Source organism: Ambystoma mexicanum, chromosome 7q, assembly GCF_040938575.1.
Source record: "Ambystoma mexicanum isolate Mex_15411 chromosome 7q, UKY_AmexF1_1, whole genome shotgun sequence".
NCBI classification, from domain to species: domain Eukaryota; kingdom Metazoa; phylum Chordata; class Amphibia; order Caudata; family Ambystomatidae; genus Ambystoma; species Ambystoma mexicanum.
Window position 1 is genome coordinate 84,222,864 of NC_090941.1, and position 18,573 is coordinate 84,241,436.

The window sequence follows — 18,573 nt, forward strand, 5'->3', positions numbered from 1 at the left end:
AGTCAAAATCTATGTTTTTTAGAAGCTGCCTTGCTATTTTGAAAGCAATGTTTTCCCACCATTGCCTGTTATTTGACTGTTTTTTGGTCCTTCCAAGATGGCCACCATGGTTTGCATTGTTGTGTAGGAAGGCTGTGCTGAACCACCTCTCCCTGTGCAGCACTCCAATTGGTTTCTGAGTGTTTTCTTGCATCCAATCAGGGACCGGCAGGCTTTAGCTGGCACTCTCAGCAAAGGCCCACTTCTAAGGCCCCTGTCTGCTCCCTGTCTGCTTCCGGAACGCTAAATGGGGTCCTTCCTGCACCTTAACCACATGCTACCACCTCACTCCTCTAAGAAATCCGGACTGCCCTGACTCTGCACCTTCCAGAACTATGGGTTAGTTCCCTCTTATGGACTCACTCCTATCATCCTGATGTGCAGTGCTTCCTAAAAACCTTTGCTAACATCTGAATCCAAGATTGAAAATTCAAATCTTGCTGTTTTTGCTTTGTGCTAAAAAGTCAAATCTTGCTGCCCATTGCGAAATTCTCTGTATTTTGCTTGTATACTGATGCTTCTCTGTAACTTGCCATCCCAGTGACCTCACCACTCTCTTTTGTACCACACCTACCTGCCTTAGCCCCCCCAGTTTCTCCATCCTCTCCTCACTTCCACCCCCATGGCACTTTCTGTTTCTCCCATCTTTTCCAACTGCTTCTCCATTGACTATCTTTCCCTTCTCACTAAGTCTGGTAGGAAGAAGTTCAAAAAGGATATCTTGGCCTCTAACCCTGGTCTTCCTATCGCCAACACCTACTCCAATGCTTCCTCCAGACAGACCCTCACCGACATCCTCTTTGTCATTCCTTCGCCAGATCTATGGACTCCTCATAGGATCTCTGTGCTCTGTTCTATCTCCTCCTCTCCCTTTAATGGTGGCACTCACTGGGAAGTTCTCATGGCTTCCTTCGACTCCTCTAAAGTCATCATTAATGTCTACCTAAATGGCACTGTCATGGTCCAAGGCCCTCAGGCCAATCTCCTCCTCTTTGATAGGCGCTTCCCTCACCTCATCAATTTTCTCTCATCTCCTGCTGTCCCCGTCTCTCCCTCCTTGGTTACCTTGCCCTCTCTCTCCTCCTACTCCTCTGCACCTCCTAAGGCACTTTCTCCTCTGCAGGGCATACCTCTGATCTGTACCCCTCCCCGGAAGGTCTTTAAGGCTAGCAACCTTCTTCATATTGCCACTCTCAACTCTCGCTCTGCTGTCAAATACTCCTCTGACATCTGTCATCTCCTTGAAGAACTAGACCTTGATGTCCTTGGTCTTACTGAGCCATGGTTCATGGCCAGCTCTGTCATGAGCTTTGACACTCTCCTCCCTGATGGCTACAAGATCCTTTCCGTACCCAGATACTCGCGGTCCGGGGGGGGTAGCTCTGATCTTTCCTGCCTCTATCATTCCCACTCAGATCTACTCCTCTTTTGAATGCCTTGTCTGTAGGCTTTCTCTCTCTCCTACCCATTCTCTTACTCTGGCTACCATCTACCGGCCTCCTGGTCAAATCATTTAATTTCTCTCTGAGTGGGTGGACCTCTCCTCCTCTCTCCCGGCCTCTACCACTCAACTCCTCCTCCTCTGTGACCTCAATATACATTTAGACTCTCCTTGTTCTTCCTCTGTACTCTTCCGTGACCTCTGCGACTCCCTCTCCATGCCCATCCTCCCTTCTGGCCGGACTCACTCTGCAGGGCACACACTCGATGTCTTGATCTCCTCTGTACTCCCCCTCTCCATCCCTCTGACCAGTCCTCTCTCCTGGAGCGATCTCTCCCTCCTCTCCTCTCATCTCTCCCTCTCTTCACCCCAAGCCAAGCCTACCCCAACACTGCAACCTATGTTCTCGGACATCCGGCCCATGAAGCGTGTGTCAGTTGAGGCTTTTGCTCCCACTTTCTCACCCCCCTCCACCTCTGGCTGTTTCACATCCTGACACAGCCCTGTCTCTGCTCTACTCTTCGATTTCTGATACTCTTGATGCTCTTGCCCATGTCATGAGGAACTGTTTGAAGTCTAAAGCCAAGTGCAATTCCTGGTATCACTCTGACCTTACTACACTTAAATGTTAGTGAATGGCGGCTAAGAGTAAATGGAGGGCTTCCTGTTCATCCTCTGACAAACTGGCCTGTCGCCTGCTACAAAGGCAATACTGACTCTCTGTACTCACCAAGAAGAGAGTCCACATTCAAGCGCGTGTCTCTGCTGCATCTAACAACTCGGCCAAACTCTTTAAAATCTGTAAGGAGCTGGCCAACCCTGCTGCGGTCTCTATCCCTCCTGTTGCCTCCCAGGTGCTTTGCAATGCCCTTGCCTCTCACGTCTTTTTAAAAAAACAATACATCCTGTCCACCCTCTCCACCCCCACCGCACCTCTCCACTCTCCATCTGTGCTTGCTGACCCTCCTGTAGCCACCCCCCACCACCCTTCTCATTCTTTCCTCTTTCCTCCCCTGACAAGGTCCGATCTATGAAAGCCTCGTCAAAACAGGTTCATCCCTGTTCCTCTAAAACCATCAAGGACCACATTGACACCCTCGCTCCGGCCCTTGCTGATTTTTGCAACCACTCCTTTGCCTCAGGATCCTTCTCCTCCCCTTTGAAGCACTCACTTGTGCATCCTCTTCTCAAGAGACCCCCAGCTGATCCTTCTTGTCAAGCTAACTATCACCCAATTTCCATTACTCCCTTTCTGGGCAAACTCCTGGAAAAGTTGGCCATCTCTCAGCTTAACCTTCATTGCAATTCTGTTGGCTGTCTCCATGACCACCAGTCTGGCTTCAGAGCTGCCAGAAGCATGGAAACTGCTCTGCTGAACATCTGTGAAGACCTGCTCTCCAACCTTGACTCTAACATTCCCTCTGTCCTCATACTCCTTGATCTCTCTTCTGCCTTCGACTCGGTCAAGAATACCATCCTGCTCAACCATCTCCGTGAAAACCTGGGTATCACTGATCAGGCTCTGGCCTGGCTGACCTCTTTCCTCTGTGATCGACCCTCCCAGGTCCAACTTGGGTCCTTCCTATCATCTATCTTCCTCTCTACCTGTGATGTTCCCCAGGGGTCTAACCTCTTGCCCTGGCTTTTTTACCAATACCTAGCAACTCTCGCCCACTGCATTGCCATTTTCTGCTCAAATTTCCAGTGCTATGCTGATGATACTCAACTCATTTTCAGGCTACCCTCGACCACCTCCTCTCCCTCTCTCATCTCTGATTGCCTAACTGCCATTCAAGATTGGTGTGCCGCCAATGATCTTTGTCTGAATGCCAGCAAGACTGAGATCCTCCTCATCGGCACACCTTCACCATCCTTTCCTCTCACTCTCTGGCCAGCTTCCCTTGGCCCTCCTCCTATACCCACCTGCGAGGCTAAGTACCTCAGGGTCATCTTCGACTCCACCCTTTCCTTCTACGCCCACATCTCAGAGGTCGCTAAAAAGTCAAACTTCCTACTGCACCTCCTCAGAGGTACTCTGCCTTTCCTCTCCTTCCCCTATAAGCTCATGGTATCCCAAGCTCTAGTTCTCTCTAGGTTGGACTATTGTAACAGCCTCTTTCTAAATCTACCTGCCTCTACTCTCCGCCCTCTGCAACTAATCCAGAACAGGACTGAAAGACTTGTCCTTGGCCTCAAGCCCTGGGATCGTATCTCTCCAGCTCTGAAATCTCTCCATTGGCTCCCAGTGGATGCAAGGATTTATTTCAAAACCCTCTGCATTGTCCACAAGGCTTTCTGGGGCCTGGGTCCAAAATACCTTCAGCTATCCCTCCGCAAATACCTCCCCTCTCGAGCTCTTCACTCCTCTACCTCTAACTTCTTCAGGGTCAGTCATTTTTCAAAGAAACTAATTGGGGATAGATCTCTGTCGTCAGCTGAGGCCTCCCTCTGGAACAGCCTCCCTGCCACTCTAAAACTTGAGGCGAACCATCTCCGGAAGCATCTCAAGACCTTCCTCTTTTCTTCTGCCTTTGCTCCCCCTCTCCCTTGCTGATCTGTTCTCTCTCTGCTTCCGGGCCCAGGTATCTGCTCATCCTGCCACCCTCCCGCACTGCCTCCGGGCCACCACTTGCACTGGGGTCTGTATCTGTACCCATACAGCCCCCTCCCCTTTTTCTTCCTGCACTTATCAGACCCACCCTGTCTGCTGCCTTAAACCTAGCACTTGCAAATTGCTGGCTGCACTACCACTGTTTGTTGCCTTTGTTATGTATTTATTTATTATTATTTATCTGTTTCTCCTCTGCTTCACACTTTCCATTTCTTTGCCTTTCCATGCACTTTTCCCCTCCCCTTCTCCCATGCCCTTGCGTGTTCTCAATGTCACTGGGCCTAGTAAGATCGCTGTTTTGATCTCCCCTGTTCCCCTCCCTTGCCTTGTCGCACTCTGAAACACTTGTGTACGAGCGCGATAGAAATAAAATATCAATATCAAAAGGGAGATCATCTAGTTATTCAGGTGATCCATGAGTCTTGAGGACTTTGATTTCACCAGATTCTATCTCCCTCTAACTAGGCACACCCACATAGGCACAGAAACTTCTCTCCTGTACATCTGTGAAGACCTGCTCTCCAACCATGATTCCAACACCCCCTCTGTCCTTATCTTGCTTGATCTCTCTACTGCCTTTGACACAGTCAACCATGCCATCCTGCTTAACCATCTCCGTGATAACCTGAGTATCACTGATCAGGCTACGGCTTGGCTGACTTCTTTCCTCCCCGATCGACCCTCCCAGGTCCAACTTGGGTCTCTATCTGTGGTGTCCTCCAGGGGTCTAACCTCTCTCCCTGGCTGTTCAATCAATACCTGGCACTTCTTGCCCACCACATTGCTGCTTTCTGCCCCAATTTTCAGTGCTATGTGGATGACATTCAGCTCATTTTCAGTCTCCCTTCAGCCACCTCATCTCCTTTTCTCATCTCTGACTGTCTGTCTGCTATCCAGGAGTGGGGTCCCACCAATGATCTCTGCCTTAATGCAAGTAAGACTGAGATCCTCCTCATCAGCAAAGCTGCTCCTTCCTTTTCTGTCACTCTGTGGCCAGCCTCTCTTGGCCATCTTTCTGCTCCCACCTGTGAGGCCAAAAACCTCGGGGTCACCTTTGACTCCACACTCTCCTTCTCTCCTCACATCTCTGATGTCTCTAAGAAGTCACACTACCAGCCGCACCTCCTCAGAGGGATTCTTCCTTTCCTCTCCTTCCCCCAGAAGCTCACTGTCTCCAGAGGTCTGGTTCTCGCTAGTCTTTACTACTGCAACAACCTCTTTCTTAATCTGCCTGCCTCTCCTCTCCGCCCTCTGCAGCTCATCCAAAACATGACTGCGAGACTTGTCCTTGGCCTCAAGCCTAGAGATTGTATCTCTCCAGGACTGAAATCTCTGCACTGACTCCGAGTGACTGTGAGGATTTACTTCAAAACCCGCTGCATTGTCCACAACGCCTTCTGGGGCCTCAATACCTTCGACTCTCTCTTCCTAAATATCTTCCTTCTCATGCTCTTTGCTCATCTGCCTTCAACTCCCTCAGGGTTAGTCGCGTCTCCAAGCAACAAGTTGGTGGTAGATCTCTTCCTTCGTCTGGGGCCTCCCTCTGGAACAGCCTCCCTGCCTCTCTTAAAATTGAGGAGAACCATCTCTGGTTCCGGAAGCACCTCAAGACCTTCCTCTTTGCTTATGCTTTCTCTCCTCCTCTCCCCTGCTGAACTCCTGGCTGAAACTGCACTGGTCACATAGCTTCCCTCTGTTCTTGGGCACAGGTCCCCTTTTCACCAGTTGCACACCTGCACTGCCTCCTTAGCAATCCTTGCACTCGGGGGCTGTTTCTGTATCCCTACCAGCCCCCTACCAGCACTCGACACCTGATGTCTGCACTTACCCTTGCACTTGCCACCAGCTGGCCGCACTTCTTATTTATTGTTCTTATTTATAGTTTTTTTTAATCTATGTTCTTTTTATCCTATATACTGCACCCCCCTTTATCCTCGCACTCATCCCCTTCCCTGCACTTGCACAATCTAAGGTCGTTGTCTCTGTCTTCCCTCTGTACCCTTGCCTCGTTGCACCTTGAAACACTTGCCATATCATATCACATCACATTTGAACTCAGAAAGCTCTAACATATCCAAAACTCTGCAGCAGGGTTCCTCCTTGCACCCTCCCTCAGCGAACACATATCCCCACACTCAGGATACTTCATTGGCTAAGCAGACGGGCCTCCTTCAAATCTATGTGCATTACCCACTGTGCCATCTATATGAAAGGCCCTGTTTTCCTCCAAAGCAAACTCTCATGCTACCACCCCACCCAAATGCTCAGATTAGGCTCTGCACACCTCCTAGCAGTCCCCCCTTTCAGGATCTTCAGACTGGGAGTAGCTTGCTTCTACTTCCTTGCACCCGCCTTCTGGAACTCCCTTCCCCTCATTCTCTGTCTCATAGAAGATCACCTGGCTTTTAGGAAATCCTTCAAAACCCATCTGTTCCCTCCAGTATCCTACCCCTCACCCTTCCTGCACCCTAGGTCCTTCTAGCAGACAGACCCCCCACTGCATGCACACTCCCTCCCTCCTGCCTGTCCTTCAGCTACCTTGCCTCAATCTTTCATTCATCGTCTCTGCTCTGCCACCGTATCCCCCCTTGAGCCCCGCCAACATGCAACGCTCACCTGGTATCCACGGGGACGTCACTCAGCCTGTGTCTTTTAGGTGCTGCAACGTTTTCAGCGTGGATGCTGGTTATGAAGAACAAATGCGGTGAGTAAGCGCGGTATGCGGCGCCTCTAGATGTTTCCACGCTAACCTGGAGTGTCTTTTCCCTCTTGCAGATGGATGAGAAGTTCCGGAGACAGAGTTCCCCCAGAGTGGCTGGGATTCAGGTAAGCGTGTGAAGCTCATACAGTATTTAAAAATAAGCGAAGATTTGCAGAATGCTTAATAATGCCATTTTTCTGTTCTTTTCCCTTTTCCTTAGGAAGCGGCATGCCGGGATGGGAATGACACCGCCGAAGATGCCTGCAGAACAGAAGGAGGGATGAATGATGGGCAGAAGCGCCGCAAGGTAAGGCTGTTCCTAACAGTGTTCTTGTTTTTGCAAGAGCTGAGTGCAGAAGAAAGATGCAGTCATACTGGAGACCGATCTGAACACGGTGAGTGTCACGCTGCAGGTGCAGAAAACACAAAGCATGTTTCTCAGCCTGGCCGTGGCTTAAATAGTCTCTTGGTATCCCAGGTGTCTCTGGGCTGAACCACACCCAAAAGACTAGACTGCACATGCAGTTCTGGGAACCGAAATATGTGGGGGCATCCATCTTGTCCCCATCAATGCACTACAAGTCCAATCCCCAATGTTATCCTATGGGAGTGAGTGAGTCTGGTGCTACAAGCGCCAAGTTTGACTCCAAGTGGGTCTTTGGAGGGATGGAGAGGCCCTTGAGGGCCATGTAGGTGATCGTGGCCTGGCTCCAGCCTGACATCTTGGAGGGCTGGGGACATGAGGGGCAGGAATCATGACACAACCCATACAGAGGACCCAGGAAGATATCCAGTAACTTGCACAAGATAAAACCTTCAGAGCCGGCCAGGTACTGAATTCAATTGCAGATCTGAGGGTGGGCAATGCATTACACTTAAGCGTACCTTAGGCCAAGCTATTAGATCAATTTGAAGGAGGCTAATTAGTTACAATTTATTCTTTTTGTAGTCAGCATTGTATGTAACTACAAATCATATGACGGTAGGTATTGCCGCCGTAAAGTGACATGTAAGGTGGGAATTTGGGAACATGGGCTGGCAATGTATCACTCCAAGTTTCACTCACAGGGTGAGTATATACATTTATTTAATTATCGCTCTAGATCACATGAAAGACTAAGCACTGTCCTTTGCACATGGATTACATCCAGGGGATAGACATGGTTGTTTGTACAGCTAACCCATGTGTTCCTCTCACAATGCCACACCTTTGTAACTTATCCGAAGGCACACCCCACTCCCGCATACCCCCACACTCACATACAACACAAACACTATAACACAACATCTCTGCCATAAGAAGATAACACCTTTTCACGACAATACATTTGAACTGTAGCTACTTACATAATTATCTATCCACTGAAAGACAACCCTCCTGCTTAGTTCATAGTATAACTTCCTTCCACTCATTCACATGCCGTTCAGACATGGGTGACTAACAGGGTCTTGGCCACCCGCTCATAACTCTACTGCACACACACATAATAGCACCTCCAAATGTTCCCATACTTTGGACTTTGGTCCCTCAGAGGATGCTCAACCAAAAGTGCATTGGGACCATAATTGTGGTACAAGGCACAATACAAATGACAAAATGAATGAGTGAATGAGCGAGCATAGGCCAGGCCCCAACCATAGTAACGCTGATGGGCTATCCAACTGGGATAATCAACTGGAACATGAGACCCATCCAGGGGTGTATTAGTTCCCCTTTTCCCTTAGTCTTTGGGGAGGAGGGTGAGTGTTGGGAAAGATTGCTCTTTTAAGCAACTTTCGCTGCATTTCTATGGAGTCCCAAACATTTTTCTTTTGTTTATCAATTCTGTCCTTACTTTTTCCAGTGAATTGAAGCCTTCAGCTTCATTCCACTGCACCTTCGCTCACTGTTATGGGGAAACTGTTATGGGGAAACTGACCAGCCCTTAAGGCTTTCAGTACTGGGAAACTATGTCTTATGAATGTGCTACTACATTTGGGTAACTTTCTATCATTGCACAATGCATCTTACAATGCAGTGCAATGGGGATATTTGTGTATGATCATAGACTGCTCTCAAAGGGATTTTATGATACTTTAGATATGCATAAGGACAAGCTGGTGGTAGCAGTTGCATTGTGACACTTATTGAAATGCTTTTCTTTAGCCTTACTGCCTTTGGCTACTAACTATGGCTATTGCCCCAACATGGCCGTGCCACAAGGTTTTTGCTTGTTATTTTGGCCATCTTGTTCTGTGGCCTTCTTTATGACCTGCCTGACCTTTAACACAAGATCCTTGACTGGCCAAAGCCACGTAATTGTGGACCTCATCACGCTGGACAACCTTGACATCCTTGCCCTAGCCGAAACATGTCTAACCGTTACCACCGGCCCAGCTTTATTTATGGCAATCCCTTCGAGTTAGGCGATGTTGCGCTGTGACGGAACACTCAAAAAAGTAGTAAGGACTCCCTCACAGTGTACCCTACTAATCTTGGATTCAATGACCCTATGGATTCTGAAGCCATTCCCTTATCCAATTCTCTGACAGCCCTTGGATGCATCCAACATATTAATTTAAAAAAGCAGAAACCAAGCACTCAGCACACCTTAACTCCTGGCTTATCCCAGTCCTCTGAGCTACCTACGCTTCCAAAAGAGCAGATGAAGTCATCTGGCACAAAAGCGCCTTCTGCAGCCAACAAGTCCAGCCTTTCTGAAACACACATTCCAAGCAACTGTTTTCAACAAAATAAATTCCACGGCAGCCTCTAGCTCCCATGAGCTGTTTTCTATTCTCTGAGAACTGGAGAACCCCATCACTCCACCCTCCACCATCACAGAAGCCAATGCTTGGTGTAACACGGTCCAAGATACCCTCACAGAGAAAATCATACAGCTTCAATCTAAAATAAACACCAGGCTCACCAGTGTTACCACCTAGGGTTATTGTACCAACATCCAAAATGTTGTCCCTTTTTTCCAGTTCCAACCCATCAGTACCACCACCCTTATGAAACCATTGCTGGTTTTAAGTCCTGATGCTGCAAAGGAGACGTCTGCACTCCTAAACTGATAAAGGACTGCACAGAACCCTTGCTCACCCTGATCATATCCATCATTAACTCATTTACCACCTGTACTGTCCCCTGTGCTTTGAAAGAATCCTGAATCTCCCCTCTTCTCAAGAAACTGCACTCAATCCTGCTTTCCTGACCAAACATCATCCCATAACAACTGTCCCTTTCCACCTGAAAATTATGGACAGAGTTGCTTACTTGCAAATCCAGGCATTCTTTGAGCTCTACCACATTCTGAGCCCATGACAATCTGGCTTCCGCGCAGAGCATGGATCCGAACAGTCCTCCTAGACCTTAAGAATCAGCTTGTCGATGCTAACGACCATGGTGACCTCTCACTTCATCTATTGGTTGTATGCAGCCTTCGACCTCGTGGACCACGAGATCCTGTGTCAGGCCCTCACCTCCTCTGCCCACTTCTCACTGGATACTGCCAAATTGGTTGCCTCCTTCTTGGCCTACAGAAGCTCTCAGGTTTTCTTTGGAGGCACCACCACTATCCCCACATCCTTCCCCTGTGGTGTACCTCAAGGCTTCTGTGGCTCCCCTACACGCTACAATGTTTATACCAGGCCTCTGTTCAACCATCTGGACTCCTTCTTCGGCATATCATATACAAACTACGCCGATGATACCAAATCCTTATTCCCCTCACCGGGGATCACACATACAACTCGGTCAGAATATCATCGATCTACATAGCCATTTGCGTTGCTTTATGAATGTACAAATAAAAACATAAAATAAATACCAATAATTACATTCCTTTTATGGCCATGCACAGCCCAGGAAAGCATTGGCTTCAGCGGGCTGGTGCAGGGCCATGTGTGTATGCTCCCAGGAAGTGGGCTGGGACATTCTGGTCCCAAACCACATACTGGTGCCGAATGACTAGTGTGCATGCTTGCATGAGACCTACTGTGGTCCTAGATTGGACCACTGCTGGTGTACATAAGTGGGGCAGATCTTGGCATTGGATGGATGAGTCTGAAAACTTACCTGACTTTGGATATGAAGAGGAATCCTACATCCATGCCCCAGAGATCCTGGAAGTGGGGTATTATGTGGTGGGGTATTATGGTTGCACAAGCTATAGGGAATGTATATATGTATTTTATTCCAGTGTTGCGTGACAGCATTACATGCTTGGAGTCATTTTTATAGTGTTTACTTGGCCAATAATAAATATAGTATTTTTATAACTACTTGTTTAATTGTAATCCTTGATTACTTACCTATGGACTCACTGTGGACCCTTACCACGTGCATTAGCTCCTGAGACTTAACCTTGACCATTCTCCATGCTCCCTTAATTGGTCTGGCTACAGCTCCTAGAATTTTCCCTGTTCACTAACTAGGTTGGCCTGCTATTCAGCAGTTCACCAGACCAGAGTACAAAAATCCAGTCTAACAGCAACATATACTTTTTTTATATATTCCGATAGCGGATACTCTTATCTACAAAATGTCCAACTTTGAAGTAAATCAGAGCATTCATTCTGATGCACCAATCAATTAAGTGTTTGAAGATTTTAAAATGAGATGTCCCTCATGTAAAATAATTTGGTTTTCTGGTATGCATTTGTAGTTATTTTCCCTAGCGGACAGTGGGGGTACATCACTTTAATGCTCCCTTTTGTATGCTAGCTAAGTATAACCAGATCAGGCTTTTTTGTATGGCAAAGAGAAATTCTGTACACTTCCCTGTAAATTACTTCAGAGAAGAGGTATGTCTGCTGTGCACAAAGGGCTCAGTCACCCTTTCCATTTACCTGTTGGGGTAATGCAATGTGTATTGTTCCATGCAAAATTAAGTATGTGACATGTTCTCTTTGAAGGTTAACCCTGTATCATTAAAGTCATGTGGACATGGGTATGTTCATATAATCGTTTAAGCCCAAACTGAACTGTCAATGCCATTTGTGTGTACTTTCCATCTGTTATTATTGCACATTCCTAAGCTGGGTAGTCCTGGAAATGTGAATACACAAAGTGTTTCTCATTCCCTATTCAGCTGGCAAGAAATCCCCCCTTCAAACCACAGACTCAATCAGGTCACTTTAAATCTGAAACAACAATGTTCGAAATATACATGTAAGAACAAATGGAACTGTAATGTTGATTACAGTCTGACTCTTCATCATAATTGAGGTAAGATTGAATATCTAAAATTGTATACTTTGAAAGCAAATGTTGTTTTCTGTGGCACCAAATTTGTATTTAGATTTTCTGTGCTTGATGTTGGAGACTCAGAAAATAACACATGCCCGAAAGAAGATATGTAATCTAAACTGGTGTATTTATTTGAAATTATGGTCGTCCAAAGCTTTATTTCATCACATTTACAATATATTGGGCTCATGCAGGTTCCTTCGCACTTTGGAATACATCTTATTTATAAACGGAAGTGATAAAAAGGTGTAGTCGGATAGGCGTCCTTTTAATCGTATCAGTCAAAAAAGAGGCAGCAACCTCAAATGCATGACAGCATCTATGTATAGCACTGCTCTTGTTCTGCATTAAAGACCTTTAACATTCTATTTCATTTTAAGCCTCATTTATGCTCTAAAACTGCTGACACCCCACTCATTTTAACATATTTAAATGCGCCTTGCAACACCTTTGCTGTATAGGCACATTATAAATACCCAATAAATAAATATCCTCAAACAAACCCTCTGCTGACCCAACACACCTGCCAACTTTTGGTCTGTCTCTCCTCGTGCCCACTACCCCACAATTCATACACATACAATATTTGAAACCATCATCATTTACCTTGAAAGCAATAAGTTATGCCACCCCTTTCAATGGGGTTTTCACAGCAGACACTTCTATGGAAAAGCCCTAAGCCACCTCTACAAAATACTCATCTCTGCACAACACTCTTGACTCTATTTCATTCTCATCTGCCTTCATATTTCTGCAGCCTTTGATATTGTTGACCCCTCCTCCTTTTCTCCTTTTTGGGTATCAAAGACCTAGCCCTTACATGGATTGCCTCCTATATGCGAACGTTTTTTTTTCCATGAATCACTGAGAGCTCCACTCTAACCTTTTGCCAGTTGGATTGCCTTATGCCTCTGCCTTTGGAACTTCCCTTTTCACCCTCTACACATTCTGTCATAGTAAACTGAGCACATGTTTTGAATTCTCCAATGATTTATTTGCAGATGACACCCAAAACATTTCCTCCTTTGCCTCCTTTACCGCTGAACTATCATGAAATGGTTCTGTCTCTCTGCCACCAGAAACGTGATGTCTCTTCTTCCCCCATGCTCAATTCTGAAACCAATGGAATCTACTTGACCGGCATTCCTGTCTACCCATCCAATCTATTATTTCTCCTCCCATTTGCCATAGTGGAAAGCCACAACCTTGTTGCCCTCTTCAACAGCAAACTCCATCAGTTCATCATCACAACTGATTGATTGATTGATATTTTATTTCTATCACGCTCGTACACAAGTGTTTCAGAGAGTGACAAGGCAAGGAAGGGGAACAGGGGAGAACAAAACAGCGATCTTACTAGGCCCAGTGACATTGAGAACACGCAAGTGCATGGGAGAGGGGGGAGGGGAAAAGTGCATGGAAGGGGGAGAGGTGGAAAGTGTGAAGCAGAGGAGAAACATATAAATAACAATAAATAAATAATAAAGGAAACAAACATTGGTAATGCAGCCAGCAAATTGCAAGTGCTCGGTTAAAGGCAGCAGACAGGGTAGGTCTGATAAGTGCAGGAAGAAAAAGCGGGGCTGCATGGGTACAGATACAGACCCCAGTGCAACTGCACTGTAGATAGTAGTAAGAATGAAACCTGCAAAACATCTGGAAGTTCTGATTGCTCCTTACCTATCAATATCCCAACACTTTAATCTCTACTTGCTCTTAGTCATCTTACCTACTGCACTAACTTGCTTCCGGGCCATCTTCTCTACTCTTTTTCTCTTCTCATTTAAATATCAAACTGTGCTACTCATGCCTTCTTTTACCACCTTCTGTCCTTTCCCACCTTCTGCTGCGGCCTCCATGCAGGTTAGCAGTCTATGCACTATCAACCCTTTTTCAAATCCCTGCTCCTCAACTTTAAATCCATGAATGGACTACCTCTCAGCACCTCTTAGTAACTCAATCACCCAGTTCTCCCTGTTGTACTCTTGCTCTGAAGTGCTTCTCAACCTATTTGTCTGCCATATACCCTGTACTTCCTGCTGCCTTGTTCCTTCATGCTACTGGCACACCTTTACTACAACCCTATATTCCCAGTTGTCAAGACTATCACTTCAGTTCAGGGTTTCAAATTATCCTTAAAACAACTTCTCAACCTGATAGTGACTCCTGTTTAAATCCTGCAGCTAAATCTCTGTTAGTATGTCTCTGTAATTGTGCCATTGCTGTAAACAGTTGGTTGCTCCATAAACCCACCTGTTAGTCTGTATTGCTCCCATGTTATGTACCAAAGTTCCCCCTTTCTCAGCTGCTTAGCTTGTCTTCATACTCCACAGGGTAAGTGTTGAACAAAGGGGCACTACCCTCTCCTAAATTAGATTAGGTTTTACACTATTTCAAAAAGGAAGGAGATTGCTTCCACAATAGCTGCAATGATCTGGTGATTGGGACACTCCACCCAACCTAAAAATAAACTAATGCGCAAAATAGACCAGATGCCTTTGGGCGGTGGATTAGTTACATAAAGAAAAAGGGACAATAATATGATCTTATTGTGCGTCCAATTTATGGCAATTTTATAAGGAATTCAATTAGAGTGTACATTTATCGAAAAACCTGTTTAACAAACAAATTATGATCTACATTTATTTTAAAAACTTAAATCATGGTCGCAATCCGTAATGTACACACTGAGTCAAAATTATAATCTAAACCATAGTGTACATTTGTCCATATTGTCTCCTTCTTGTATGCATTTTATATATCAATTTATGAATATCATTAACCACAACTTGGTGAATGGTATCTATCAGAAAACTGTATTGGTTTGGTGGTATGAAACATGATTTGGGTTTCAAATTGGTTTCAAGTAGGTTGGTACTTTCGATATTCAAGTCATTCATGTACAATGTGCAAATATGCCCTAAATAATGTGCAAACTTATATGACACCAGATATACAGACCATTAAGATTAAGGACCTAATTAATTGTAGAACCAAATATGCCATTTATATTATTATATGTGTCTGCAATAAAACGTATGTTGGTTCAACCATCATAGAGCTTCGCTTCTGCATCAGATAGCACCTAAACATGTCAATCACAATAGGGAGAAGGCTACCCTTACAGGAACATTGGGGCAAGTGGCATCAGATGGATAATAAGGAGGAAATTAAGTTTATTGGAGTAAAACATATCCACTCAAGCTACAGACTCGGGACCGTGAAAGAAACCTCAGGCAGGAAGAATCCAGACTATTTTGCAGATTACACAGCACCATTATAGGGTTGAATAAGGATACCGAGATGGACATATTTCTGTAAGATTTGTAAATTTCAAGACTTTATGAGGAGAATGTATAATGTAACAGTAAAGGACAAAAAATGGTGTCTAAGGATCTGGTGTTGGCTGGGCCCTGTGTCCAGCCCCATTGTACAGCGTTCAGACAGTAGGTGTTCTGTTGCAACCACCTATCCAATCAAGGTCCTAATATCAGCATTAATGTATGTATACCTTGATGGACAAATGACAAGGATCTCTTATATGTAGGAAGTAAAATTAGGACCTATATAATATCAGAAATATATCTATAGCACTCTTCTGGTTATGTGAATAATTATTGTAACAATAGCCCTAACCAGAAAGGTGTTTTACTATGCTGGTTCAGGTGCGTTATCTTTTTTAGGTGACAACCCCAACTCAGGATCCCAAACCTATGTGGCATGGGCCTACTCGATAGCAGGCATTAATAAATGCTTTGGAAACAAAATACCATGCTTTAATTCAAGTTGTTTTATTTGCTTTGAGTTAAGTTCACTAGTAATCAGGTGCTAAATAACAGCATTTAATACTTATTGTCCATTGAAACATACTCTTGGATTTACAAACCACACAGGAATCTGGTGTGCATCCTGCAAACATGCCGGCAGTGACATCATGGCCCCAATGACGTCATGAGGCTAATTACATTGTGACGTCATGATGCCGGTGGTGTGATGACATCATGACGCACTAATCCGTGTGGTCAGATCACCAGACTAGGCATAGGAAGCCATTGTAGCTACTGGAACCAAGGTATTTTGACTGAAGAGCAACTTTGAAACAGGTAAGAACTATAGCAAGGTGTTCTTATGCCATTCATATCTAGAAACAATACAATTCCTGTCTATTTTCTTACAGTTACCCTAATCAGGACAATATTGAAATATTATTCCTGCACTGAATCTGCACATCCAAATACTCCGACATAGATAGTATGACTAAAAGGTAACTGTCACTCAAGGTCCAATGTGATGAATCAGAATTAATTGAGCCACCATGCATGTTTAACTGTTACTCTTTCATAATGATACTTATGCTAATAATCATTAGCAATCTCATTTCATTATATTTTTCTTATAGTTATCCCAATTAGGGTAACTTTGAAATAGCTTGTGAACTAAGAGAGGAATCAACATATCTAAATGGTCAAGTGGAGACTCAATGATCATAGGTAAACCTAGTTTTTCCTCCCCCCGCCCCCTCCAGCACTATCTGAAATGTCGTCAGGCCTAGTACGATAGTCACCTGTTTTGTTCCTCCCCTCCCATTCTGCATCCTTCTCCATCGACTTTTGTTTTTCTCCGACTCTACCAGAAATGTCGTCAGCCCTAGTACGCTAGTCACCTGTCTGTTTCCATTTACTTCCCACTCTCCCTTCCTTATGTATGTTTTAGCTCTTGCACTATCTGAAATATCGTCAGGCCAAGTACAATAGTTAATTTCACATCCTTACTGTTCATGGCCTGTGATAATATCATTGTATTTTCCCTTGTTCCCTCCCTTGCCTCGAAGCACTTTGAAACACATTGTGTATAGGCGCTATATAAATAAACTATCGTATCACATCAGAACCCTCTTTTATTTTGATAAAGTAGCTCTTGGGGATCTTGCATGTAGACTTAATTTAGATTTTGTTGGTTTCAGAAATTTTGGTCAGGCAACCAAAGGATAAGGATTATCAAGCATCAAAAAATTGAACAAGACTTCTAAAACACAACTCTACTGTGACTATATTGAGGTTATGCTACTAATATAAACTAGTATGGCGGTTATAGAGAATTGAGGATTGATACAATGATATAAGCCCACAAGCATGCAAATGATGCACACTTGAGTCGATAGATTTTAGATACATAGAGTTTCAAATTCAATACAATGATACAAGCTGTTAAATGTAAAAATAATGTTCAGTCGAATTGATGGACTCCAAGATGTAGTTACTCTGTGGTTGAGCGTTGATGGACTGGGTGCAGGGTCGCTGTGAAAAGCCAGATCCATGGTAATCCATGACAATGCAATGGCAGATGTACATGTGACTTATCATTTCCAAATTGTGATATTCATGTGTGTAAGGGACCGCTGTCTAAGAATCACATTCAAATGCGACATGAGATAATTCAAAATGGACATCAGAATTTATAAATGTGCTATCAATGTGTATAATAATGTACCATATTTTAACAAATCTTTTAATTTCTGTCATTTCTCTCTCTCGCCCTCTTAACTCGCAAACATAAATCATCTGCAATTATAAAAACAAGTTCTGTTAACAACCTCGAAAAATCTAAGTAGGGCGAAACATTGGCACGTGCTGTCCAATGAGTTATTGTTGGATCAGATTCTAATTATGAATCAGGATTAGATTGTGATTATGATTCAGGTGTTTGGACAAATGTACACTATGCTTTAGATTATAATTTTGACTCAGGTGTTCGGAAAAATGTACATTATGGATTGTGACTGTGATTTTGGTTTTTAAGATAAATGTAGATCATAATGTGTTTGTTACTCAGGTTTTTTGGATAAATGTACACTGTAATTGTATCCCTCATAAAGTTGACATACATTGGATGCACAATAAGATCATATTGTTGTCCCTTTTTCTTTATTTAACTAATCCACAGCGTAAAGGTATCTGGTCTAGTTTGCACATTAGCTTGTCTTCATGACTCTATAACAAACACCACTGTAAAGCACCCGTGTATGGGATTTTTTTTCTTCTGTTTACTTACTTTTTGAAAGTGTTGAAGACACACCCAATCAATGCTAATTACAACATACAAATACACATATTGGCTACTGTCAGCATTTATATTTAGGAAGTACAATTATTTTTTTTAGGAATATATAGTTCAATGTCAACACTCTTTTTTGCTTGAAAGGATGACCTAAAATGCATGGGTCAACTTGAACTTTCACCAAAGGAATAAGCAGAAAATTGGTTTATGATTTTACTTTTGCATTGTGCCGCTTTGAATTTTGTCAGTTTTGTATTTGTATTTTGCCACTTTGACTTTTGCCCTATGAGGTTTTACAACCTTTGCAATTTGCCACTGTGGTGTTTTACCACTTTGAGGCTCTGCCACCTTTGCATTTTGTTACTTTGAATGTTGCCACTGTGAAGTTTTACAACCTTCACATTTTGGCACTGTGAGTTTTTTCCACTTTAAATTTTACCACATTAAATGTTGCCACTGTGATATTTTACCATTGTGAGATGTTGCCACTT